Here is a 26166-nt window from a genome sequence, read left to right as displayed (position 1 = left end):
TCGTGACGTCGGGCTGGCCACATCCATTCAGCTTTTCGCGACCGGGTTCCCCTGTTGTTTGTCATTGCGATTATTTCCCATAGAGTTGGCGTTCGCCTCCCCCCGCGGAGAGCAAAGTGAGCTGCTCGCCGCCCCCCGCACTTGCTGCTCCCTGTAGCTACAAGATGCGTATGGATTTAAACGTGCCTGCCAAAAACATATAGGCTCCCATCACTAAGACCCTCCCCTTATGACATAATGCAGTTTTACTTTGTCCCCACCCTCTGAAATTAGGAAAGCGGACATCGATAAATTATCCAAAACCTTTACCATGTTCTGTTTGTTCAAGCATGACATCCGTGTTCATTTACTTTCTTATGTTGGTCATCAAAAAGACTTGAAAAAATCAGACACCACCGTTCCCTATGGCATAGCCTACATTTATTTGCGTTCATTTTATATAATACATCAAAAAAATATAATATTCCACATAACACAGGAAGCTGTTGTCTACAAATGTAACTGTCTGTTCCCAACTGGAACTCGTACCTGTGGTATTGCACGAATTTTGTGTAATCTCGTCAAATTACCAGTATTTGTTTGACATGAAGGCCTCAGCATATGTGGGCTAACTGTACGACTGAATCAAGTGCTTGCATTCACTTTTTCTTTTGTCTGGCCCTTTTATACACAGGAGCCGTGGAATGTGACCACTAGATCGCAGGGTGAGACCGTGCAAATCAGCTTTTACTGTCACCACCGAGTCCAGACCCCAAGACAAGAGCTAAGAAAGGGGTCTAGGTCGCTTGATTATCATAATAATCAGATCGTGGGGATAAAATTCTCCTTTGAATAAATTACCCGTTCAATAGGAGGCACGACAGCCAAAGAGACAACTTTGTCAGCCCTAGAAGTTGTTGGTTTCCCTCTGGCAATGTTCAGGGGTCCCCCTTTCTTTCTCTCCAAATTATGTATGCTTTCCAAGAGATCAAACTAAAGTATAAATACAGCGACTGTTTCTTTCCCGGGCTTAACTTGGTATGCTCTATCTCTCTCTCCAGAGCACAACTATGCCTGGTTACAAAGGGCAGGCCTCAAACCGTTATTTGGAAGCAGACGTGGTCGCGCCTAATGGGCTAAGGGCTGGACACAATGAGTTCGCCCCCCTTCCCATATCGACCGCATGGGAATCCGGACACCGAGGTGGACATGGGACTGTTTAGTATTGTGATGGTATGTCTAAGTTCACTACCACGGATCAGGCGACTATAGCATGTCTCCCAGCCTCCTGTGGCAGTAATCTTAAACCACCACGTCACCATTAAACTATTTATAATCAGAGTTGTGTAGTTGCAGAATCTTGTCCTAATCGTTGACCCCCCCTCCCCGCTTACAACCGTATTTTAAAACGAATCATATCATTTTATACACATTTTACAAACCAACGCTAAATCCCAAACCAATGACATTTTACACTTCTTACAAGTCTGGCTATATGTGACCGTGTTGGTACGTTTTGCTCTTTTGATTATGTCCTTCGAAATGTTAGTAGGGTGCGTGTGTGTGTGTGTGTGTGTGTGTGTGTGTGTGTGTGTGTGTGTGTGTGTGTGTGTGTGTGTGTGCGCGTGTGTGTGTGTGTGTGTGTGTGTGTGTGTGTGTGTGTGTGTGTGTGTGTGAGAGAGAGAGAGAGAGAGAGAGAGAGAGAGAGAGAGAGAGAGAGAGAGAGAGAGAGAGAGAGAGAAAGAGAGAGAGAGAGTGCGTGCGTGCGTGCGTGCGCGCCACGTCTCTTGTCGGACAACAGGTTGGTCTACCTTGTAAAGTGCGCTTTACAGGTAACATTTCTGGATTTGACATTTACATATTAGTATTGGATTATTAGACATACTATTTTATGTATACAGGGAAACGTTCCACGTACAATGTTAAATATTAAATAAATAGTGTAATTGTAAGTTATTGTCTAAATGTGCATCAGGTCAAACATGTTTTATGTTCCCTGACAGCCTTTTAAGCCATTACAGTAATGTCGAAATGTATATGAGCCTCTTTTTTTTTTTACATTTATGTAAGCAAGTATGTCGGCAGGAGATGACACCTCTGCACCATTGCCAAAATCTTAGTGAAAACGTGTTGAACAAGTTGGTTAAAATAATTAGCCTTGAGATTAGATAGTGTGTGTGATATATATATAGATAGATATAGTGTGTGTGTGTGTGTGTGTGTGTGTGTGTGTGTGTATGTGCGTCCGTGATGATCTTGAGCTTGATTTTCTGACTAGCTGCCTTGAAATGAAAATCCCATCTATGATGTATTTTTGAACATTACTCTATGCTGTATAATCGTAATTTGTCTGTACCGTAAGCTCTTCCCAAAACATTAACGTTGTTCTAACCGTTTACAGCTTTCTCTTTAAACAGCCTTCAATAAATTGCCACCCTTGCCTTGGCAGCATAGTGTGAGACGTGCTCTGCAACTCAAAGCTCACGATCTTTTGTCTCCCTAAATCTACCCATATTTTCAGGACTCTATGGGAGCTCGTTGCTGGCACACACCCTTCTCGAGCCACACAAGACAATCCCTTCCCCCTATCCTTCATCAACCAAAAGAAGTTTAAGGACCAGGGTAGAGTAAGAATAAGTAGAGTAAGAATCCCTTTTCGACAAAACAGAATAAAAAATATGGAAAACACATTTTTCATCCTCAATAAAAAATATCTCAGTTGGAGAATAACTGTCGAGATAGACATGCAGTCAAAGGACAGCTTGATTAATTTAATATTTTACCTACCTTAGCACCTCAACGCATCCTCAACCTTACAAAGATTAAAAATGTGAAAAAGTGGGCAACGTCGTACAAGTAAAATTGTGTGACTATAATATTTTGGTCAAATGAGTTTTACACTATCTGTTGTAACAGAAACTTGCGTTGGCCTATTAGTTCACTTAATGTTCCTTTAGCTAACAATATTTTGTAAGGTGTCGGAATATCTTACTGATTAAAATGATCCAAGGTTGTTTATTCAGAATGTATCCTATACACCAGAAAAAAATGGCGCGTGGAGAAATATCCTTTGCATGGAGTCATTACGCTTGCAATTAAAAGTACATTTGCATATATGCTAATTAGATAACATTGTCATGTTGGAGAGATGCAGACGTTGTGGACTAAAAGCAAAACAGCAGTCTGTCGAGATGAGCTTTAAAAAATCATCAAGTACATGCAGTGATATTTAAGTCAATATTTTACAGTTAACCATAGTGTTGTTCATAAAGTTGTGTTCCTGCGAGGAGCAAATACATTTGAGAATTTTCAGAGTACTGCGGGGTTTGGAAAGGGTACGATAATTAATGTCAGTCCCAACACGCAGGCACACACACCTCTCATGTACTCAATCTGAAACCAAAAACCGGCACATCAGTTTATCAATCTGGGGGAAAACATTATTTGTTATTTTAATCCATACTAAAAGAGACAATGAACACTTCATGAGTAGAAGACGTGTCGGCCTATACCAGTGCGTCAGGTATATATACCGACACTAACTTTTGTATTACACAGTACTTCACTATAAGATTCGGTGTAAAGTTAGTAGGTCAACTGATGATGACATGCAGCGTTTGTTGCCACCGGTGGTGGAAGCTACAGTAGCCTGTAGATCAGGGAATGTGGGACTTGGGTTGGGTTTTCTCTCATCAAAGTAGAAGTGGAAATGATGAAGTGATGCGTAATGCAAAATTAATTGCGTAATTAATGCATTCTTAAATGTGAAAGCAAAGAGGCCTAATTGGCGACATGTGTGTACTGGCTTATATGTAAGGGCCTGCCATGGCACCATAATGGTAACATTCAATCAATACAGTAAAGAAAGTTTCGTTATGAATTGGAAACGTCTGCATGAAAGGCTGATGACATTGAGGATGAGGAAGGAAGTGTGAGTGTTTGTGTGTGTGTATGTGTGTGTGTGTGTGTGCGTGTGTGTGTGCATGAGAGAGAGAGAGAGAGAGAGAGAGAGAGAGAGAGAGATAGAGAGAGAGAGAGAGAGAGAGAGAGAGAGAGAGAGAGAGAGAGAGAGAGAGAGAGAGAGAGAGAGAGAGAGAGAGAGAGAGAGAGAGAGAGAGAGAGAGAGAGAGAGAGAGAGAGAGAGAGAGAGAGCGAGTCTGTGTGTGAGTCTGTGTGTGAGTCTGTGTGTGAGTATGAGTGAGAGTGGCCTGGCGTTCTATATTGTCATAATGAAATTGTAATTCGTTTTAGAACAGTTCCTCACCCTGCATGTCCTAGTGTTTCATCAAGCCTTCAACATACTGTATGGAATTTGTTGAAAACACGGACCTTTTCAAATTAAAATATTCGATAACATATTTCTCTTCTAGTTATAGGTCAATTATAAAGAATTGCATTACATCGAAACGAATAATCAACACATTTGTAGCTTCAGGAACACTGGTTCAAGGTTCAAAAGGTTTCAGAATTGTCCCCCCTTGTCATTGGTCATACTTTAGGAATGGATTCCTAATGTTTATGTTCAAGCTACAATTAAAGCTTTATCTTTTTTATATTACTTAATCCTTTTCTATATACGGTCTAAGAAAAGTATTTCAAGTAACCAAATCGTGTAACTTGACTGTCTGTCCAATAAGGTAAGCTAAATGTCATGTAGAAAATTATGTTCGAATTGTTTGTGAATGAATTTTTCATTTAAAAATGATTTTCTGGTTCTGGATCGATTGAATATAGGCATATTATGTAAATATTTGCGGAGAAACAGCTTTAGCATGCATTGTGCCATAGGTTAATGCATGTATTTTATTCAACTCAGCATGCAGAAAGACTAGTGATGATTTCACATATTTCAAATCTTTTGATCTTTGAATCATGGACCTATACTCGACAAACACATTATTTTCCTTCCTTGGTCAAATAATTTATAGTATACAAATACAAGGACTATACATGCTATTTTTGATTGTTCTGTGGTTAATTGCTAAGATCACGTTCTTGAGATGTTTCAAGTACAGAATTAAGCCTGTCTCCATGCACCATAGGTGAAAGGATAAGTGACTTACTGTAGGCTAAGCAAACTATTGTTCATTTAGAGTAACATGTTAATGTCCAACGTAGACTCAATTCATGGTTAAATCAAAGAGACTGAAGATGAGTGGGCCTGTGAAATGAAAGTATTTGATTAATTTATGAACAATTGTTTTTGTATTGATGATGTATGGCCTGTGTATCGTCTTTCACATTAAATGGCTTCACCATTTTTTTGGTTGTAACTTGAGTGGCATACTTTTATTTACCAATGATGCTAAGGTTGAATCACTCATACATGGTTTTAGCTCAAATCCTTATTGTTCACCTGCCCCAAATTCTCCAGGTGTATGTGCAGTAATATGAACACATTCTTGGTGATATTCAAATAATATGACTCAATAAAATGAATTTAGGCTGCGAAATATGGGTGGAGAGGTAAGAAGTGTCACAATGGTCAGCCGGTCTACTAAACACATTGATTAGGTACCAAAAGCAGGAGGCCAATGTGATTAATAAAAAATAAAAAAACTGTGTCAAGAAAGTGAGCTCCTTCAGGTGGATGTGATTTACGTTACGAAAATCGGAGTTCTTGGGAGCCTCTGTTGAATAAATAACGTCCAACTCAGGCTATGCATCCCCTATATCTAGGATTTCGGGTAGAGTTTCTGCCAACCTTTCACAAATTATTTATTTAATTCCTAAAATAATGTGATGAATGGTATATCTGGCATCACATTTAGAATGTAACCGTTTCTATTGGTTGCTTGTTGATTAGGCTAGTGTCATTTTCATTTAATGTGAGTACTTTACGAAAGCCGTTGTCGACATTCTTAATAACCACAATTAGCCTATATATAGGCCTAAATGAATTCTCTAACTCATGAGAACTTCCGGCTATAATGTTGCAAACACAGTAACCAGAAATAAATTACATGTTGAGTAGGCATATACATTGTTCCTTGAAGGTTTGCAACTCATGTGTCATTTTTACTAAATGGATCGATCCTAAGTAAAGGCCATATACTTACAATAAGCCCATACAGTTTTTATATTCGTCATGCCTAGATATCTTGCTTTGTGTCATGTATACATCTGCCGCCTATCCCAGAAGGCGCTGTCCACTCTTACAGGTGCTGAAGGGGATCTCGATCTTCAGCTCTACATTTTGGGTTGGCCGATAGTTCTCCAAAACAGACTATTTTCATATCTGAGGGTATGCTATGACCATGTAGATAAATAGTTGGATGATCAACATATTCGTTTTGAACTACAAACAGTTCAAATGATAGGCCTATTATAATGTGTTGTGATTTGGCAAACTGGCCTTGGCAATTTTCAGTGAAAAACACGTAAAAGAGCAAATTTACATTGAGTTTCCTACAACTACAAAACGGCTTGCGGGAACCTGTTTTTGCTATACATTGTTACGATAAGTTATTATACATTGTAAAAAATACGAAAACAAAAAAAAACACAAATACGATTAAAAACACTATTTTCCCACACTCTACCCCAGACAGATGCAAATTAGGGGTCAGTTGATAAAATTGTTATGCCCGTATTGTTTTAGAAAAAAACATCAATCAGACACGCAAACATTGGCTATTGTATCCTCATGTGAAAGACGTTCCACATAACGTTCTCAAGTAGTTTACACACATGAATCAGGCAAACACGAATGCTTGGATTTGGGCAGTTTAGTGTAGATCATATGATTAATATGATGTGCATGTATCATCTGCCACCCCTTTAATCAAAGGTGAATTGATCAATTCGACCTGGTCCCTCCTATGGGAATTAAACTTCACATGTATCTTCGAAATATCACCCGCAGGTTTTAATAAAATCAGCTGGAAAGTGTATTATAGCCCGAGCGGTACAGGCCTAATTATATGAACTTTAGGGGTTATGCAGTTTTACAAATAATGTAATCCTTGATTTTCATTTAGGTGTAGCCCATGGGCATTTGTGATAAAACATTAGAAATGTCAGAAATGTAAGCCACGTTAAGGATGATAAAAAGTTCAAATTTCAACAAGGCTTAAAGAATACATGGGTAGACTCACACTTCTGGGTCCTGCCTTGTGTTTCATTCCAGGCATGTGTATAAGCTATTCATCTTTGTCTTTTCTAATTTTGAGTCTGAGAGTCAATATAGGCTTATCTAACCAACAAACTTAGAAAGAAATTACATTTCAATGAAGAACATTCCAACATCACGTCTTCAAAGACATAACTATATACCTACATTTTTTACAGTCATGATCTGAAAATAATTTTGCATAGATATACTAATGCCGTTTATGTTAATCGACAGCGAACGTGGGGTTGGTTATATGTTTCATCGTAATGAGCATGTGGGTTTTAATTTTCTATTTTTTTTGCGTCTGTGCTGGATTAGGCCTAAGAGGGGAAAAATCGTACATAAACACACTGTGTATTTGCATGTTGTATCCCACGGTGGAAATTACAATGGCGTGCAATTAATATGCACATAAATTAAAAGTGATGGTTTTAAATTCCAAGCACAAGCGGGCATCCATAGAGTAGGAGAAAGGCCTCCGTTGGCAGAGAAACACGCTGACTGTTCACACACTAAATGAGGGGGTTGCAGAGAGTTATCACTACCCCCACACCCCAATTTACCCTTTAGAATTAATTAATATGACCATACCTGTCACCCAAAATGATAAATATTTTCGACTAAAATTTTACCTAGATATCTAAGCATTGAATGTGAAGTCAAGCTTATTGAACGCCATAATTGTTTGGGTATGGGATGCAGAAATCGTTGGGCTTGAATCACTTTCTGTTTGCCATCTTTTGGTCAAGTCCCAGCCATTCATTTGCACATATCTGCATTTACAGGATTTGTACACTATAGCCAAGCTTTTTAATCTTCTAAATTGTATCAATGACAAATATTGACCTATTGTTTGTACACTATAATTTGATTGAATTAGTTAATGCAGTAGCCTAGTGTAAATTTTGAGGCATAATTAAGTCTGAAGTAGGTCGTCAATAGGACCTTTGTAAACGCAGGCCACCAATAATGAACCATTAAGCATAGGCATACTGCTTGAAGGCCACGAACGATCAAAAAGTGTTTAACAGTGCCCCCAGTTGATGATATTCTAAAGACGCAGTCTTGTCCACTTCTTTGTTGATGTCGCCATCGTGTGTCAAAAATTCGAAATACACATAAGGTATTACCTCCACATCGTCCACATCGTCCTGTAGGCTAATCCGGATGGAATAGGGTCAATATATACTGTATTTATGCATGATATTTTCCCATAAAATACGAAAATAAAGCTATCAACCTGCATAATGATAGGAAAAACAATGCCTAAATGCCTAATAAAACCTGCAAGACAAATGCTTTAAATAATTACATCACAAAAAAAGACTAGAAATAACATAGGCTACATAGGAATACATAAAAACAAACCCTGTGTACCCCTAATTCTCAGATTAAAACTATTTGTGCTTCACTCTCACCTTTTTGTTCTACATTTAACATTTTTAGATGGGACATATTTTTTCAGCACTCAACACTATCTCATAGTTTACATTCAAAACTAACTTCATGCTTACGACACGTTTACTCATATGTTGATAACACATATACTTTTCATACATTTTTGCGCTTGTTGTCGAAGTTTAAGCACTTTTGAAGTCACCATGGCATGATTCCATTCAAACTTTAATGAATGGCAAGTCTTTATCTTGCTTCATTTTCATTCTGCAGATCGATGTCTGACTATCTGTCTTTTTTTTTCTTCAACAATGTACACCATGCAGACATGATAATGATTATGTATAGTATAATGGATTGGAAAATCATGTATTGTCATAAGCATTTTTCCGGTTTCAGGCTAGGCTAACCCTTCTTGCTGTAGGTATGCTGCATATCCACTAGAGGGCGCCCAAAACCATCTCTAATCTCAAGTGTTTAACTTCAGCATGAAAAAGCTTGATTAAAGACCATTTGCATACACCTGAATCCCATTACACTGTCAGTCAATTTACTTTCTAATAAGACATCTGACTATCACCATAATCATGAATTCACTGACCCAATGCTTTTCTCATGTCTCTCTAGACCAGCCATCCATAACTTATTTACGTTGTTACTCTGTAGGTTTAGAACTTACAGAGACTGCAATTTGATTTAATCCTGAGAAGTGTATAATCACCCTTATTCTCACCTGTATATTTTCTATCATAAAGATGGAAAAAAATATTTAGAATCGTTTACTGTCAAGTGCTACTGTTTATACGAGCAAATATAGTCTAGTCATCATTTTTATGAACTATTTTGCTATGTGCCCTACATTTTATGCTTCTCGCTATAGAAAGAACCAGTATGAAACACTTTTTTAACCGTAAGCAATTAAATGTTCTTGGTTCCAAATGGGTGCGCGCTAATCTTGACCACCAGCATTGACTGATGCTGATTACTTTAATATTGGGCTCCACCTGCTGAGTACCCCAGTATACCCTGTGCTCCTGATTGCCACACACTTAAGCCCTGATTGTGGGGGTACGGACTGACAGAAGTGGAAGCATTTTGTTGGCTCGGTTGCCATGGACACTGAGTGTTGCTAAGCAGCAGACAGGATGCTTTGGAAGCTGAGTGCGACGGAACAGCGGGTCATTGCAGAGAGAGTAGCTGCACCCACACACCTTTCACGTGGACTAACACGCTCTCAAGCTGAAAGAGAGATGAAGAGTGAGGGAGAGAAGAACAGAAAAAATGAATAAACTGATAGAAGAGGGTGAAGATATTCACAGACTGAGAGTAGGAGAAAGTGATAAATGGGAAAAGGAACAAAGATGGAGACATTCAGAGTTCCAGAAATTCTACAGGGAAGAACAAACAAAAGCAAAAGGCCGATAATGAGTATTAATCAGTTCTCTAAAACTGTATGACATGGAGATAAATAGATGCAAAAAAACAATCTCATTGTTTGTTTAGATGGCATGAAAGGAAGGTAAAGGGTGGCAGAAAAAGTGGTCAGTTAAAAGAGCCCTGGGACACATTTCAAACCACTGTGCACTAAAAACACAACACTACTAGACGACAAGCATATGTACACACAAGCTTTATCAACCAAATGACAAAATGACAACAGAAAAGTCATGAAACAGTGTGTGCTCATCAGAGGCAGACATGTTCGCAGAAGCCTGGTGACGAGTGCGTTTTGAAGTCCACAAACACACAAACATTTACATATGTGCATGAACATACAGACATGAGTGGATACACACAAAGCTTTACAGTGGTCTTCTTCACACAATGGCCCTGACAAAGAGCATTGTGGTTACATCACTAAGAGCCAGCATCATTCTCTTCAGAGACCACTTGTTAGTGTGAGGGTCTGATGCCTGTGGGCTGCCGAGACAAGAGAGACAGGTCAATAGGGTTACCGGATTTACGGCAGCTTGAATGCCAAACCTGCTGAGACCACAAATTGCTAGATCTGTAGACAACATCCATGTGTTTATATATGAAGGATGATCTCATTCAGATATTTATGGTGAAAACATACTATACAGTGTAGACACCAACAGCTATAGCTAAAAGACGCACAAAACATCAGACGCACAATTTACTGAATTATTCAGTTCTAGTTAAGTTCTGATTCTGAAGTCATACCAGTCTTTGAAACAGAATCTGCAATTATGCAAAGTTAATATGACCTACCAGACTGCTGATCAAAAAGACACTTTATCAGTCAAATTGATGAATATGTGTCTTAGGGGACATATTTGAAATCAGACACAATTTTTTTGTTTGTTTTCCATCATTTTCCATGGCGTTTCCCTGGCTCTGGGGCAGCAGGTTGACCGCTGTGCTGTCCAACTCTAGAAGAAAGAATATGTGAGGGAGGGCAACAGGGTGCCCATCTGTTTGCATTAACTCTCCTCCACAAAACCCCACAACATAAGCTCCTTACATAAAGAATAAAACACTGTGCAATCTCTCTCTTGCTATCCCTCTCTCCTCTCTCTTCAGCTCTCCTCCAATACAACTGTGGTTAGGCTACTTAATTGCCCCCAATTCCCTCACTCGTTATCAGTCCTTTTAATTGAAGGATCATAATTACTCCAGTGTATAATTATTTAGGGGGACAACGATTGTTAAGACAAGTTCCCTTCACTGTACCTTGGTTTTCATATGCTGTGCTGCATCAAACGTGACACAGTAGGATGAATGTTCATCTGTGTGTGCATGTTTGAAAGAATAAGACAAAGAGGGATATGAAGAGAAAGTTCAAGAGAATATCAAGTAGACTTTAGGGTTGAAAGTACTAACAGCTATCACCTAGTTTCATGAGTTTACAGCAGTTGAAAAAGATAAGTAAATACTAAGATTTATAGACGTTTTTAGATGGTAATGTCTATAATACCCAATCGTTAATTCCTCTATAAATGATATGAATTCAGTAGATTAAAGCCCTAGATAGAATCCACCTACCAGCCTACCAGACAACGTCGTTTACTCCTGTTACTTTAAATTTCCCAAGGCTTATTCTGCAATGACAACATGTGACGTATGTGCTACTGCCACATTTGGAATATAGTTTTAAAACACAGGAATAATTTGTAGCTGGTTATGTAGTGTATTTTCCCGTATAAAGGGTAAACTCTCGATTAGACAAAAACGCAAATAGATAGACCTTGCGTTGTCATACGCTGAACTATATTTTTCTTATAATCACCTCTTTCCTTGCTGTAAACATCATATTCTTCCGCAGGGACAAGACAAAGTAGATCGCAAGAATGCTCTCTCAGCATAGCCCTACTATTGTGCCATCTTTCTATAGATGGATTCCCAAGTAATAATTATCACAAGTAATAATTATTAGTCTTCCATTTGCTAATGGAGATGTCCCGTAAATAAAGAAATCAACGTCTAATGTATTGTATCAAATCAGAATAACCTATAATTATCTCTAATATCTAGGCTATACGCCGTATGCATAGAATGGATTTCACAAACGGTATTATTTATCCGAATAAAATGCGTATTTGTTGGGCCAAAATAACCTACTAAAGAAGAACGCTAAAACAATCCAATGACATACAGCAGTATACCCTGCTTTTGAGACTAATACATGACAGCAGATGAATGAGGAGGCTACAATTGCATTATGTCTGAGAAATGTCCAGGGGTCAGGCCTACATCACAAATAAGTAAGCCCATACAGCAAACACAACATAGCCTACAGCCTGTATCCTTGCTTTAATAGCCTAAGCAAATTCATCAACATTGGGAAAATATGTTGCCACTCAAGTGTTTGACACTATGGGTTTACGTAATTTACATAGTTAATGATCGAGGAAGTGAAAAGACTACATTTTGTTGTCAGTAAGTACTATTACTTTCGAAACATTCGAGGCGGATGGATACAACCACACATGATCTCGCGATTAGTCCTTCCTATTTCTCCGTTCACGTTCTACCAACTCCGCTTTGACGAGACGAAATCCTCTGATATATCCAATGATTGGTTGACGGAAAGTAATACCTCTTATCTATTGGTCTGATTTCTGTCAATCATAACCCAGTTCCAATCAAGATAGATTGGGCACCATTTACATTTTATCATTAGACATAACTAAATAGTTACCTTGTACATCTAGAGGAAAGATTTGTCAATTGATACCAACGTTGGTAGACAACAAGTCTAAACCATTTTCCCTCATCTTTATTTTATATACAGAGACGAATCTTTTTCTAACCTCCAGTTCAACCAAACAGATGTGGATACTATACTACAAGGTAAGACTTCACTCGCTTGCGATGTTCACAGTAGTGAGCTACCTAATAGGTTATGAACATGTTTTATCAATTAGGCAACGTTCTGCAGTTCAGTCTAACATAATACCCTAAAAACGTTTGCTATTAAATGCCATCTACTTGCTTTAAATAGTTGACATAATGCCGTGGTAGACTACAGTAAGTGCAGCTCGAAGCTCTTTGGTTGTTGTAGTCTGTATTGTGTACAAAATGTAATGAGTGTCAGATTCTTTTTGACATTTAACAACAAACGGAAGGATAATATTTTGTGCCAAGTTTTCTTAACTACAGTTACCAGATGCAGGAATTGCGCGCTGCCGCGTCCTTTCATGTGCGCAACAGTCGTGACAGTTCATTAGGAGCTGTCACAACGATTTATGTTGTCTTACTGAGGTGTTCGTGCGATTTCTCTCTATTTAGCTAAATGGTTTTCAAATTCATTAATTGAATGACCGGGTTGTTGCAAACTTGACGCGAGCAACTAGCTAGAGTAGACTTAAAATGTGACATCTCTCCAACCGGTAAAGAAGCAGCATGCAGGGTAATCAAGTTAGCATTTCAGAGAGAGCATCTTGTACTGCTATTTAGTCCTTTTTTAAATTACCCATGCACATTACTTCAGATTGCCTGACTTGGTGTGAAAATCTAGCGTGCAACTACTTTTCCGACCTACATGTTATGTTGGCAATTTCAAGATGTATTCTATTCTCCATGTCAACACGGGACATGAACTGATGTCTCACTCAACCATGCACGCAGGTAGTGCAAGTCTTTATTCCCAGCAGGGTGTCGTGTCACATGGCAGAGACAGGGTCTTCGGGGATGCATTCCAGATAACAGCGCTTACCAGCCCTGGGAAGCCTCAGTAGAGGAGGTTACAGGACATAAGGACAATACATTGATGTTTATGAGAGTGATGACAGGAGTGCATAGTCAAACTGAAACTATCCTATTACAAAATACAATGTTGCATCTTAGAGCAAAGATGATAAATTAGATCTTTTAGAAACAGGTTTGTCACAGTAAGAGATGGTCGAGACCTGTTTCCCGAAAGAATGAACAGGCAGGACCAATCAGTGAGAAGGAATTCTCTGCTGTCTGTCTGTCTCTGACATTGTCAAGATGTCAAAGCAAATGGGAGCTTTACACCCCTCCCCCTCAGAACTCCTTCCACCTTATCTAATCTCGTCTCTCTGAGACACTGGCCCTCCTGAGTCTCTGATTCTGGCCTCGATTTTGACATCATTAGAGCCCACATCATCATCGTCACCATCAGCTTCACTGGTGTGAGAACACAGGAGGCTCCTGGGTTTAAAGTGCAATTTCAAGAATTGCTGTGGAGAATTGGACGACAATGTTTCTCACATCTCTGTCCCTGTATCTCTCTCCCTCTTTCTCACATACAAACATGCACTATAAATTAACTTATTGAATATAACTTGTGTACAGTAAAAAGGTTTTAGTTCCAGATGAGTTTTAGGCACTTCAAAGTATAGCTTTTGTTAGCCCGATGTGACTACAAGCAAAGACAATTCCTTCATAGAGAAGCTTGCTTCTAGTTAGTAACCGAAAAAAATTTCAGTTGTAAGTGTAGTTTTTGTGTGGAGTTATTGTAATTTTACATTATGTTACATTTACGAGAATTTCATTTATGCTCAGGGTGCAGAGCACAGTTATATCGGCCGTCTTAAGACAAGGTCTGGATTTGGAATGCACCACCTTTGCTACAGTCAAAACAAGACATAGATTCCTCTTGTTAACATTAGTCAGAGGAAGAACAATCATCCTGTCTTGCTGCAGTTTCCTTTGTAATCGCAAACACATATCCTTGACTATTGTGTCCCAGACAACCTATTGTGTGTAAGTTTGTATGGAATGTATTTTCTTTTGAAATGGCCCAAAAATGTGATCACCATCTTATGGGTGTTGGGTATAGTACATTGTAGTGGGTGTGGGTAGGGAAAGGTGAAAAGAAATATAGAAGACCTAGCGAGCTATGGGTTTGTTAGACAAACGAGCCAGAGGAAGCAGCATAAGTTCTGAGATGTATCAGCAGCTACTGATCAAGGCCTTGCCTCCTCTCAACTGGAAAATCTAGGCCTTTAGTTTCCTCTTGAGTTTTTTTAAATCTTATTTTCATCAGCCTTTAAATCTACAACAGTGAATTGCAAACTGAAACCTTGTTGGCCTGGGCAAGACTGGCCAACATGTAATCACTCCCTAACCTTAAAGTTGTGTGATGTTAGATGCCTAAGTTGCTTATTCACTTGCTCACTGCCCCCACGGTATTATCTTGAACTCCATCCAAATGAAAAAAACTGGGTTTTACAAACTCGCTCGCATTAAACCGCAGACAAGTTGAAATCGATCGTACCAAAACACTGGGGTCAGTCAACATGGATAACATCAGTGTAGCTTCGTACTGCTTCCAAGTAAACCAAAGATGCGTCTAAGTGGTGTAGGGTCTAGCCCATGCACTGGTCGTGGTTTGGTTCGTGGCTTCTTTTGTGTGCTTATTCCAGGGCAGATTTTACCTACTGCTTTTCCCATGCTGAGAGGGGAGAACAGGAAGAACTCAGCTGCACAGCAGGGTCCTGCCTTCTGCTATTATGGCCATGATTCAATCATCACAGTGCCTCACTTTTGCCCAAGCGCATTGTATGGGAAAGAAATGTCACCCTCTCTGCTCGTCTAATGGAGCCTCTAGCTAAAGGTGCTTTTACTCAGGGGCAAAGACCAACACACGCTTAATGTGGGAAGTACCATTGGCAAGCTTTGCCTCTTGATCCCCTCTCCTTCGTCCATATGCTTCAACGTGATGCTGGAGCGAGTGATTCTCTGCCCTGGGAACACTAAGGAGATTTATCCTGCGGGGTAGAAAGTAGATCCGGCAAGCCATTTTGCTCAGTGTCTTTACCTTCGTTGCCGTCCTCCAATATGGTGTCCCAAGGCTTTCTCAGCCTCAGTGGAGGATTAGGGTCCAAGTGAAGCTCGTGGCCACAGAGCAGCAAACCCTCCTCACTCACTCAGGACTAATCTCTTCCCCCAGCAAGATTTTAATTGAGCCATCATCAGCAGCTGATCCAGGGGTTAAACATCAATTAAGGTAATGAGCAGAGTCACTAGAAAGGCTTTGGTTCAGAAGGCATAGGAGCTTCAAGAGGTAAGCTACGCTACCGGAGGGAGGGGCCAGTTGTAGAGCATCAATAATGAGGTTAGTGTAGTTTTTGTCGAGGTTGGTTGTTATGAAGGACTAGCTTAGGTTTAAATCTACAACTTTATCAATTGTGAACCAAAAACCAAAAGAGAATGGTATTGTATGGTTTTAAGTGACTTGTACTACTTTAGGTTGTGACCCCTGGTATCATCTTAGCAGAATTTGCAGATGCTTGTCTCTTAAAATAAATGTTTTACTTATTTTCCCTACAAATAATGTAATAATCTAAAAGAATGACTAAACAGTCCTACTCAAACCTTAAATAGGCAGCTTAGTTAGGCAGTGACCTTGCATGTCACAACAGAGATATGTGTGGACTGGACTGTCTGTCAGGTCTATTAAGAGTGGTTAATTCACAGCAACAAAGGCCATTGTTTGTTTTCCACGCCATTGTATTCTTAGATGTCGTTCACAGCAGTACTTCTGGCTAGATCCATTAACTTAATCCATACATTTACAAGAGAAAAATGAATGAGAAACATTTACACCAAGTTGTTGTCATTTTAGTCCGCTAAAAATATTCTGCTCAGCGCACTAAATTTATCCAATCCACCGCCAAAGAAATTGCTTGAAATACCCAGCTTTGGCGCAGAAAATGAAAGCTGTGTTGACCTCATTTTGGCTAGGAGGTAGAAACAGATAGATAAATGAAAACAGTGAAAGCACGTAACATGTATTTTGATCTGGGATTACAGAATTTGTGGGAGTATATTAAAACTCTCCCCTCATATTGCGTTTCATGCTCGATGTCTGTGGCCTACGCTCTTTTATGCTCATTTTCTCGGAGTCCGTTTGTTTGGCCATGTGCTTTATCCAGATTAGGTTTTGTCTTCATTTGACTTAGAACACCCTTTACGAACAGAAAGAAAGTATAGTGTGGTAAACCTAGAAAAATGACTGTTCAGCAGGTACATAATGGGACTAAGGAGTAGTCAAAGACATTGCAACCTGGTTACATTAAAGGCAACTTAGCCATAGCTGTCCACATTTTAATTAACCAATGCAAAGGAGATAGAGCCGGGTGGAGAGTCACACATTCGTGTTTTATTATACCACCAGCTATGGTTGGCTTGACAGGACAAAATCCTGTTAAATTCACTTTGAATCCATTTAGTTAAGCCCTTGCTACTATTACACATTTTCCAGCCCGAATATTTTCTTGAAAGACTCAAAGCCCTGAAGAAGTACAGAATGAAGTACTGCTGGGATGTTTGTTATGAGGACCAGGAAGCAGTGATGATCCTCCCTGGTGATGGTCTTATTACTTCTACATTTGACTCTAACTCAGTTAATAATGGATCTGTTTTCATGTTGTGTGCCTAAAAGGTGTGGGGAAATGACACCTTTAGGAACATAAACTGTAACTTGTGTAATGTTCTCCGAAAATTGTGAGATCGACATTGAACTGTATACTGTACCTTTGGTAGCATTGAGAAATCTGGTGTTGCGAAGGTTAAAAAAGTCGAGGTTTAGAAGTATGGAGGATAAAAAATCTGGAAATGGGGCAAATGGATTATGAGACTGGAAGAGAATTTCAGAAAGAAGATAAAGAGTTTTTAGTCCCAGATTTTGCCACCGTAGTCAGGGTAACCATGGCGTGAGATCAGGGTTCTGGCCATGAGTTCAGCACAGCTGAAACAGCAAGCGCCAGGGCCAGAAGCTGAAACATGACACCCTGGACTCTCACACTACCCCCCCCCCTCTCTCTCTCCCCTTCCTTTGATCCAAGAGCCTGCCATTTCTCACTCCCCCTCATCGAACCCTCCTCTCCTAACCCCACCTCAGTCTTCTAACTCCCGCGCCTTGGTGGTCCCGAGGTCGGGCAGTGTTGCGGCACGGCGTACTGTACCGTACCGTGGGCCAACAGGTGGGCTACAGCATGGCCCTCGTTTGAATGTATCGTACGTCAACCTTTTTTTTCTTCTTGTCACCGGGGCGTGGTATAGCTTTATGGTTGTACAGCTGTGGTTCAGTAATGGGACCATCTGCACAGGGCTCATTGAGTTATCCGCGCGCGCTCTCTGAGCTGTGTATTCGTGTTGAGAGGGAAGATGGCTGGCTTATTCCTCTTCTGTTGTGAAGCAGCCATTACCCAGAGCTGGGAATGGTTCCAGTGAGCGAAGGGGGAAGGGAGGGTGGGAGGGAGGGAAAAATCCCCTCTCCACCCTTCCAAAGTGACACACTTCCCCGAGTGTGTACGTGAGCGTGTGCAAGTGCATGTACGTGTGTGTGTGTGTGTGTGTGTGCGTGACCTCAGGCATGTGTACATGCATTTATGCTTGAGCGCTTGTGTGTGTGTGTGTGAGAGACAGAGCAAGAGAGAGGGAGAGTGTGTGCAGGTTTTTCTGTGTGTGTGTGTGTGCGTGTCGGCCCAGGTCTGGTACTGATCCCCAGGAGGAATGTGAGTAGCGTGGACAACAACTAGGAAGGCCAGTCAGATGTCACCACGGAACAAGTGTTGAAATGGTAGACCCTTGCGCGTTCTGATGCAGCTTTTTGAACTATGCATCCCACAGGAACACAAGTCTACGTGACTACATCTAAACCTTCGTCACCTCAATATAAATTCACCTGAACACAGTCTTTTCTCTCCTTGTTGTGGTCAAGAATTCAAAGCAACAGCGTCACAGGGGGTCCATGGAGGCTTGTATGTGTTTCAAAAGTATTGTACAAAAAGTGAAACCAACAAAAAAAACTGAACAAGGACTTTTCCACCGATTCTCTCCATATTAGATAACATTTATTTCATGGAGCAGGCTGACTGACTTGTCCTCACCTCTCTCCCCGGCCTCTCATCCTCTTCATCCCCCACACACTCATACTGTATGTGAGAACAAATGTGTGCAGACATCCACCCACTGGTATACACACACACACACACTACACATACTTACACTCACCCTGTGTTACAAGTTAGTTTCCATGTGTGCTTTGGCCTCGGCAGCCTGGGTGAATCTCAACCACTCCTTCCTTCCTCTAGAGGATTCCAACTGCTGTTTATGTTATTGAAACAGCTATCACATTACAGCCCGAAACACAAGTCTCCGTGAGCACTTCTCCCAAAACAATTGGGAATAGAAGAGGGAGAGATTAAAGAGAAAACGTGGATAAAACAGAACGGTGTATTCGTGGAGCCGGGCAAAGAAAGGGGTTGAAACGTTTGAGTGTAAAATGTGTGACAAGATTGAGGAAAAGTGTTCTGCTCCGTTTCGCACACACAGCAAGAATACTTAAATCCAAGTCTCTTATTTTTACTCTACGGTTTTTCACACCGATCCAAAGAAATGCTGTGTTTTCGAATCCCTTCTCTTTCTGAGCTTCACCTCCTTTACAAATAGTTACTCGTCCTAAATATTAGGACAGTGCGCCGTCACAATTTGACTCAAACAATCTTTTCCTTCTGGTGACAGTTTTTGATATTGGTGCTGTTGTTTGGATGCTCGGGTGAAGCCTCTTAATCCTTGTGTAGATTTGCTTACACAGTTCATTTAAACTCCATACCAATTCTGGATCATTCCATGATCCATCATGATTGAGAGAGTAAAATATATTTATTTATGCAGCTGTATTTCTGGAGAATACATTAAAATGCCGAGGTATGCTGGTGGATTGTTGTCGATCGCATGCTTCCATTTAGCTTTTTTTTCCCTCAATCAGATAATATTGCAGATGACACCAGCAAGGGGAGCAATTATGTTATAGAGCAACGATAGCCGCTCTATAGTAGCGTCTGTTGTCGCTCGTCCTACACCATACACACACGCTCTCTATGGAACCACAAGGTCTACAGACACAGCTGCTGGGTCATAAACCCTTCGTGTAAAGGACAGGATGAGGTGAGGTTGGGCAAAGAGGGGAGGTGTCTCCCGGTGTTGGATGTGGAATTACTGCTGCATTTTACGAAGAGAACAATTCCTGTCGAGTCACAGCAAGTGCGGCCTTGGGTATGTGTCAAGGTGAATTGGAAGATGGCGACCGAATGTGGAGGCAGGAGGGGTTATGGAGGGTCCCCTCTGGCCCACCTGTAGCCTGTCAGCTGTTGGAAGCCTGTTAAAACGTCAGCTGTTTCTGAGGAGTGAGTGTGTGTGTGTCAGAAGGATGAGAGGGGGGGGGGGGAGGTAAGGATTGGAGGGGGTGCCTGGGTTTGCAACTGTGGGAACCTTGCCGCCCCACGGAACATCAAACGGCTTGTCGCCTGTGGGGATTTGTTTGTGCACAACCCAGCGCCCTGTCTGCATTGTGCGCCATGACAGTTGGGCACGCCACACCTCCCATGCCGAACAGCTCATAAACCCCCCAGGTTTGCGTCCCACTTAGGGTCAGCTGCCTCCATTTTAAATACCAAAGTCCACATAAACCACGGTCCTCTTCCATTGAACACAGATTCATGCCTTTTTCCGGAACGTCTTCCAGCCTGACGCCTCCAAATACCTTAGAAACGCACCTAGAGGAACGCACCTAGAGAAACACACCTAGAGGAACGCACCTAGAGAAACACACCTAGAGAAATCGCAAACGTCGTCGCGTCACCTACATTTCAAATAGGAAATGGGCCACAACGTGCTTGACAGTCTCGTCACCTTCCTACATGCACATAAACGCTGGCAACCTCCCGGGTGGTTTGCTGCTTGTGTGACGACACCAGAGGCCCCATGGCCGTAGAACAGCCACGTGTGAAGATGGGGTGGGGGCTGGGGTGGGACGGGTATGACGGCCTTTGTGGTGGCAGCTGAGCGAGGCGCGGCTGAAGGGAACAGGTTGTGTCGTCTGTTAGAACTCGTCTCGCTTCTCTTGACCCTTGCCCTTTATCAGTGACAGCTCCCTCGAGCCGGGAGAGGCCCCGTTTCTCTGGATTAGAAAGAGCAAGACTGGGGATAGCTGGGACGCAAAGAGACAAAGATGCGTGCTGTTTGGATCGTGTTTTTGGAGGAAAAAAAGAAATTGGGGTCATAGACTTTTTTTTCCTCTGGCAGTCTAGAGATGCTCTCTATGAATCTGTTCAATCTCATTTCAGCTGGTTATCATTCCCTAATGATATTATATGGTTGAACTTCAATGTCTACGATATTTTGTTTGTATTTTTTCAGAATGCTTCTACTTTAGTGGGTATGTTCAGGTTACGGCACACAATATCCTGTGGGTCACATTAGGGGTTAGAGCGGGAGAACATGGAGGTGTCTTACTTTTGAAAAGCCATGACGATCTTTCTTGCAGCTGTTGTCACCAAGGATTTCAACATTCGCTGAATGGGCAAACTGTGAATGAGCTTCTGTTGAGACTTATGTCAGAGCCAAGGTTAGAGTTTCAGGTTCTCGACATGTAGGAAGGACTGGTTGTGTGAGATGACTGATTAGGATGACAGAATAGATTGACTGTTGATCCACCATGACTAGTATTAGATGGCATTCTTTGGAACAGCTCTGTTTTTAGCAATACTACTTAAACAAAGTGCAAAGCACAATTAAGTGGTAGACCCTTTATAATTGGTCAGGTATTAAAGTAATTGTTCTTCCAAATTGGTTAATCATGTACACAACTGCAGACAATAGGTCCATGATCTAGGTTGTATGCTGAAGAGAAATGTAAATGTATTTCTTTACTCCTTGAGAGAGGAGCTGATTAGCATAAACAGGGTATTCAAATGCCATTCAACAGTCGAAAACATATTATGTTTGTTCACTAATAGTGACATCCACAGGGAGTGAACCTAATGGGGGGGTTCTTTTGAACAAACAGCCTGTGAATTCTGATGTTATGTCTGTTGGCCACCATGGAACACGAAGAGTAGACTTCCCAATTACTCCAGTGCATCCACAGTTTTGTGCACTTTTGTATACTTTGATGAAAGGCAAAGGAAAACAAGGACTCCCAGTGCCCACTGACTTGGGTATACGTGTATGTTTGTTTGCTTGAAATCCTTTTTACAGTCAAATAAACCTCCAAGAAAGGGCATTGGTACTTTGGTCTTCTTTAATCTCTCTCACAACAAATGTGATGATAATCCCCCTCAATCTCCTATTTTCTTAATACTGCCGCATACACCCCACATCCCTTCTCCTTTTTTTTGATAGCCATGCTTCGACCACATGTCGCCAGCACCACACGGTCTTGGCCCTCACATTTGTCGCAGGAAGAGAGGAGGCAGTCACATAGATCCCCTTATTAGGCATTAAGCCAACACAATGTGTTGTACATGGAGACCTCCAGGCTGCCTAGCACACAGTCGACGAGTTAGGTGGTGGTGGGTTGGTCAGTGAGATGTGGTCATTGCAAATCAGTTGTGTTTATAATGGAAGTAATTGTGTCCTTCAAATCCTGGCAACGTTCTTGTTGTGTTTAGAGGCATTTGAATATTTTTCCCATCCATGGGCAGATATCCCCTCCAATACAAGATTACTTTTCTTTTCTTTTTTTCCCCCCCAAACCGCTCCCTTCACATTTGTCCCTATAAGTTACTGCTCCAAGGCAAGATTGCTCTTGTGTTAACCCCTTGTTTTCTGGGAAATACTGTGCCTTTCACCCATACAGATATTTGATGCATTTTGTGAAAACTCAGTGACACAACCGTGGGGTTGACTCCTGGCCTCTCCTTTCCCACACCCTCCCAACCCCCTTAGAGATTTCCAAGGTCAGGAAAGGGCACAGCCTGAGGTTCCCTTCTTGGGAAGCAGCGTTTCTGTCGAAAAAGGGACCTAAATGACAAACACAGTCAGCCAGAGCTCTGTATTTTATTTTCTCACGTTTGGATTTCTGATGTTTTCCAGATTTAGCCTTGTTGGAAGCCGGCTATGAGAACGTCAGTCTGTGTAGATTTGACCTTGACACTTCTCCATCCAGCATTATACTTAGTGTTGTTCTACGATGGAATGGAAAAAAATGAAAGATTGATAGCAAAAGAGGAGGAGTTTAAGACGATAAAGAACCTGAGTTGGGACAGACCCTATAGCAGCTGATTGAGTTTGTGTGTGTGTGAGAGAGAGGGGGGTGGGGGGAGGAGGTAGAGAGGGGGTGAGAGAGAGAGGGAGTAGGATGCAAGGGGGCTGTATTCGTGCAAATTGTGTGTGGGTAGGCAGCTGCCACCTCCTTAACAGCTATAGCTAGCAAATCCAAAGGGAGAATGTACAGACACATGTGTACAGGGGGATAGCCCACTGGGGTGGATGAAGATCTGACTTGCAGCACGACAGTGCCTAACTGACACCCCCCCCCCCCCCCCCTCCTTTACACAACCAACAACCATCTCAGTTGCCTCTACAGACACTGATGAATAGGAACCAGTTGCTGAAGGCATATTAGGGCAAAGGGTGATCTGGGAGGGGTATGAACGGGAGGGATTGACAAGGTGGGGTGACAAGGGGTAGGAGGGTGGGGGGTGGGGGGGGAGTGCTGTATAGTGAAGGGTTGTCTGGGATGAGGGGCGCAATCCACAGTCGTCATTTTCCCCAGGCGGTAAACAGGCGGTACACGGAGTGCTGTTGTGACTCTCTTTGGAACTACATGCCTTATCTTTGACTGGAATACTCTGTTCTGCGAGAGAAAGTCATTCGGGATCAGTTCATGGTTCACAGACGTTTTTTTATTTTTATTTTTGATTCTGAAGTTGCGCTTCTGAAAGTTTTTTTGTTTTTTTTTGTCAGCCGACTAGCAAAAGGTAAGGGAAACTGATTGGTAGTTGAAGTTTGACAACTTTCATGTTACTTTCCGGACATTCTTAGTTCCTTTTGATTGGGCTTTTGTATTGACTGGAGTGTGGCATAGCAATGCCTTAAGAAGACGAGTCAGAGAGCCCCTCGAGACCACCCTGAGAGTTGGGACTCTTCCACTGTCATGTCGGGCGCCTCTATAGGAACACGTCATGTTTTTATTAAGTAACGTTGCTCTTCCAGTGCATTCTCTCACAGCATGAAAAGACGGGTTTTGATTCTTTGTGGTTGTCTAACTGGTATAGGAGGCTACAATGGGTGGAGTAAGAGTGTGTGTGTGTGTGTGTGTGTTGGGGGGGTGGAGGGGTACTTATGGCGCCTCTGAGGGCTTTACGAGGTAGATAGCAGCAAGTGCGAGGTGACTCACTGTGTGGCATGTGCTCCACAGAGAATCACAGTCAGATAACCCTCAACTAGAATAGAACGGAATTTGTTTGTTGTAGCCTATAATACGTGTCGGTCCGTTGACTGTGTTTGGATTGTGTTTTCATTGATTTTCCACGTTAACATATGACTCTAAATTTAGCTCAATTCTAAATGCTGTTGAAAGCCCAGATGGCCCCTAAAGGGTTAGTGTGGTGAAAATGTGTACATTTGCATACAGTACCCTGGAGGCATTCCTCGATGTCAAGAGGTCTGATCGATTTTTACATGTTAGCATTTTGCTTTGATGATGTAAAAGGGGCTTGTCATCTCCCGTAACCTTCACTGCAAGCCCATGTCTGAGAACAGCGTCAACTTCTGGCGGCCATTCGTGAAATGAGGTATGAATATGATCCGAGTTTCAGTACAGACACATTCTGCGTACTTGTAAAACATTCGAATAAACACCACACGATTCTTCCTGCTGATTGATCCTCGTTGTTTGGGACCCACCTGCTTTGTCAGGCCTCTGTGACTAAACATGTTTGACTTGTGATGAGTGAGCGCAAGCCTCCAGAGCCAGGCTCACTGTACACAGAGCCAGGCTCACTGTACACGCCCTCTCCCTGCCAGCCTCCAGATCCAGGCTCACTGTACACGCCCTCTCCCTGCCAGCCTCCAGAGCCAGGCTCACTGTACACGCCCTCTCCCTGCCAGCCTCCAGAGCCAGGCTCACTGTACACGTCCTCTCCCTGCCAGCCTCCAGAGCCAGGCTCACTGTACACGCCCTCTCCCTGCCAGCCTCCAGAGCCAGGCTCACTGTACACGCCCTCTCCCTGCCAGCCTCCAGAGCCAGGCTCACTGTACACGCCCTCTCCCTGCCAGCCTCCAGAGCCAGGCTCACTGTACACGCCCTCTCCCTGCCAGCCTCCAGAGCCAGGCTCACTGTACACGCCCTCTCCCTGCCAGCCTCCAGAGCCAGGCTCACTGTACACGCCCTCTCCCTGCCAGCCTCCAGAGCCAGGCTCACTGTACACGCCCTCTCCCTGCCAGCCTCCAGAGCCAGGCTCACTGTACACGCCCTCTCCCTGCCAGCCTCCAGAGCCAGGCTCACTGTACACGTCCTCTAATAACCCCCTAGGTTAACCCCCCCACCACCCCGATATTCGTGTTCCACCTAGGATGTACCATTGAACCGGAACACCAGTTACTGTGGTATTACTATGTGCTATTAAGTTACAGAGTCATTAATGCACTCTCATAGTATAGTGTTACCGGTCTCTATACTGAGTGTCTGTACAAAAAGGGTAAAAGTGATAAATTGAGTCTTCCAGTTACACACTCGTGAGAACATTCGATAGGATCTGCCATAGAACACCTTCTGCCATGTTTCTTTTGTCATCCATCCACCGGCCTCAGGAAGGTTCCATGCCATTTGTGTCTTCAGCCAATCATCTAGGGATATGTGGCTAAGCCTGTGCTTATTGTTGTTAGTGATGTCACCAGACAGGTTCAATCACATTGATGATCCATTGACTGAATAACAAACCGAAGCATTGTAGGAACTGCCAAGACCTTTTTAAGGCACCTCCTCATGCTTCAGGCTTTTAAGTGTGGACGACGAAAACATGCACGTATTTGTGTTCTACGGCGTAGTGTAGTCCTCCTGTGAGTTCCTGCTTGTGTTTCTGGGTTTGTTTGATTATATACACCTTGGGGTCGGGGTGCCCTGTGTTTGTTTGTGTGTGTGTGTGTGTGTGTGCGTGTGTTTGTGTGTGTGTGTGCGTGTGTGTGTGTGCGCGCGTGTGCTCGAGGCCGCCACCCAGCGTGCTCGGGTTGACTCAGACTGCAGTATTGACGGGCTGGCAGCGGGGGCGTGATTCACAAGCTGGGCAGCCCAGATCTCTTTTACCTCCCCGCCCCAACCCCTCTCTGCCAGCCATCTCCAACACCCCCACCCCCCCCCCCCCCTCTGCTTAGAAGTGCTGCTCTTGCACTGCATCAACCCCCACCCCCACAACACCACCCCCCCCCCACCCCCCCAAAGACCCACCCATTGGTGA

At 42.3% G+C, this 26166-nt stretch overlaps 1 protein-coding gene and 1 long non-coding RNA gene across 10 annotated transcripts in view; one reads left to right on the top strand and one right to left on the bottom strand.

Annotated features, from left to right (window-relative positions):
- Positions 1–10102: 10102 nt before the first annotated feature.
- LOC134023983 (uncharacterized) lies at positions 10103–11739 on the bottom strand. Of its 2 annotated transcripts, XR_009930826.1 has the most exons (3): positions 11183–11739; positions 10721–10881; positions 10103–10408 (listed from the first exon to the last, which is right to left on the bottom strand). It is a non-coding gene; the product is annotated as an uncharacterized LOC134023983 (long non-coding RNA). The 2 variants fall into 2 exon arrangements; XR_009930825.1 differs by having other exon boundaries at positions 10721–11739.
- Positions 11740–12610: 871 nt separating this feature from the next.
- mef2d (myocyte enhancer factor 2d) overlaps positions 12611–26166 on the top strand; it is a 46159-nt gene continuing 32603 nt past the window's right edge. For 2 of the 8 annotated variants that reach the window (XM_062465467.1, XM_062465462.1), the window contains exon 1: positions 12611–12802. The gene's annotated coding sequence lies outside the window, so the exon portion shown is untranslated. Of the gene's footprint in view, positions 12803–23444; positions 23689–26166 lie in introns of those variants that run through there. The other 6 variants (XM_062465470.1, XM_062465465.1, XM_062465468.1 and 3 more) reach the window with 5 other exon arrangements.

This window comes from Osmerus eperlanus, chromosome 7, assembly GCF_963692335.1.
Source record: "Osmerus eperlanus chromosome 7, fOsmEpe2.1, whole genome shotgun sequence".
NCBI lineage: Eukaryota > Metazoa > Chordata > Actinopteri > Osmeriformes > Osmeridae > Osmerus > Osmerus eperlanus.
The sequence above is the reverse complement of the archived record's forward strand: the minus strand, read 5'-3'. Positions and strand labels throughout refer to the sequence as shown.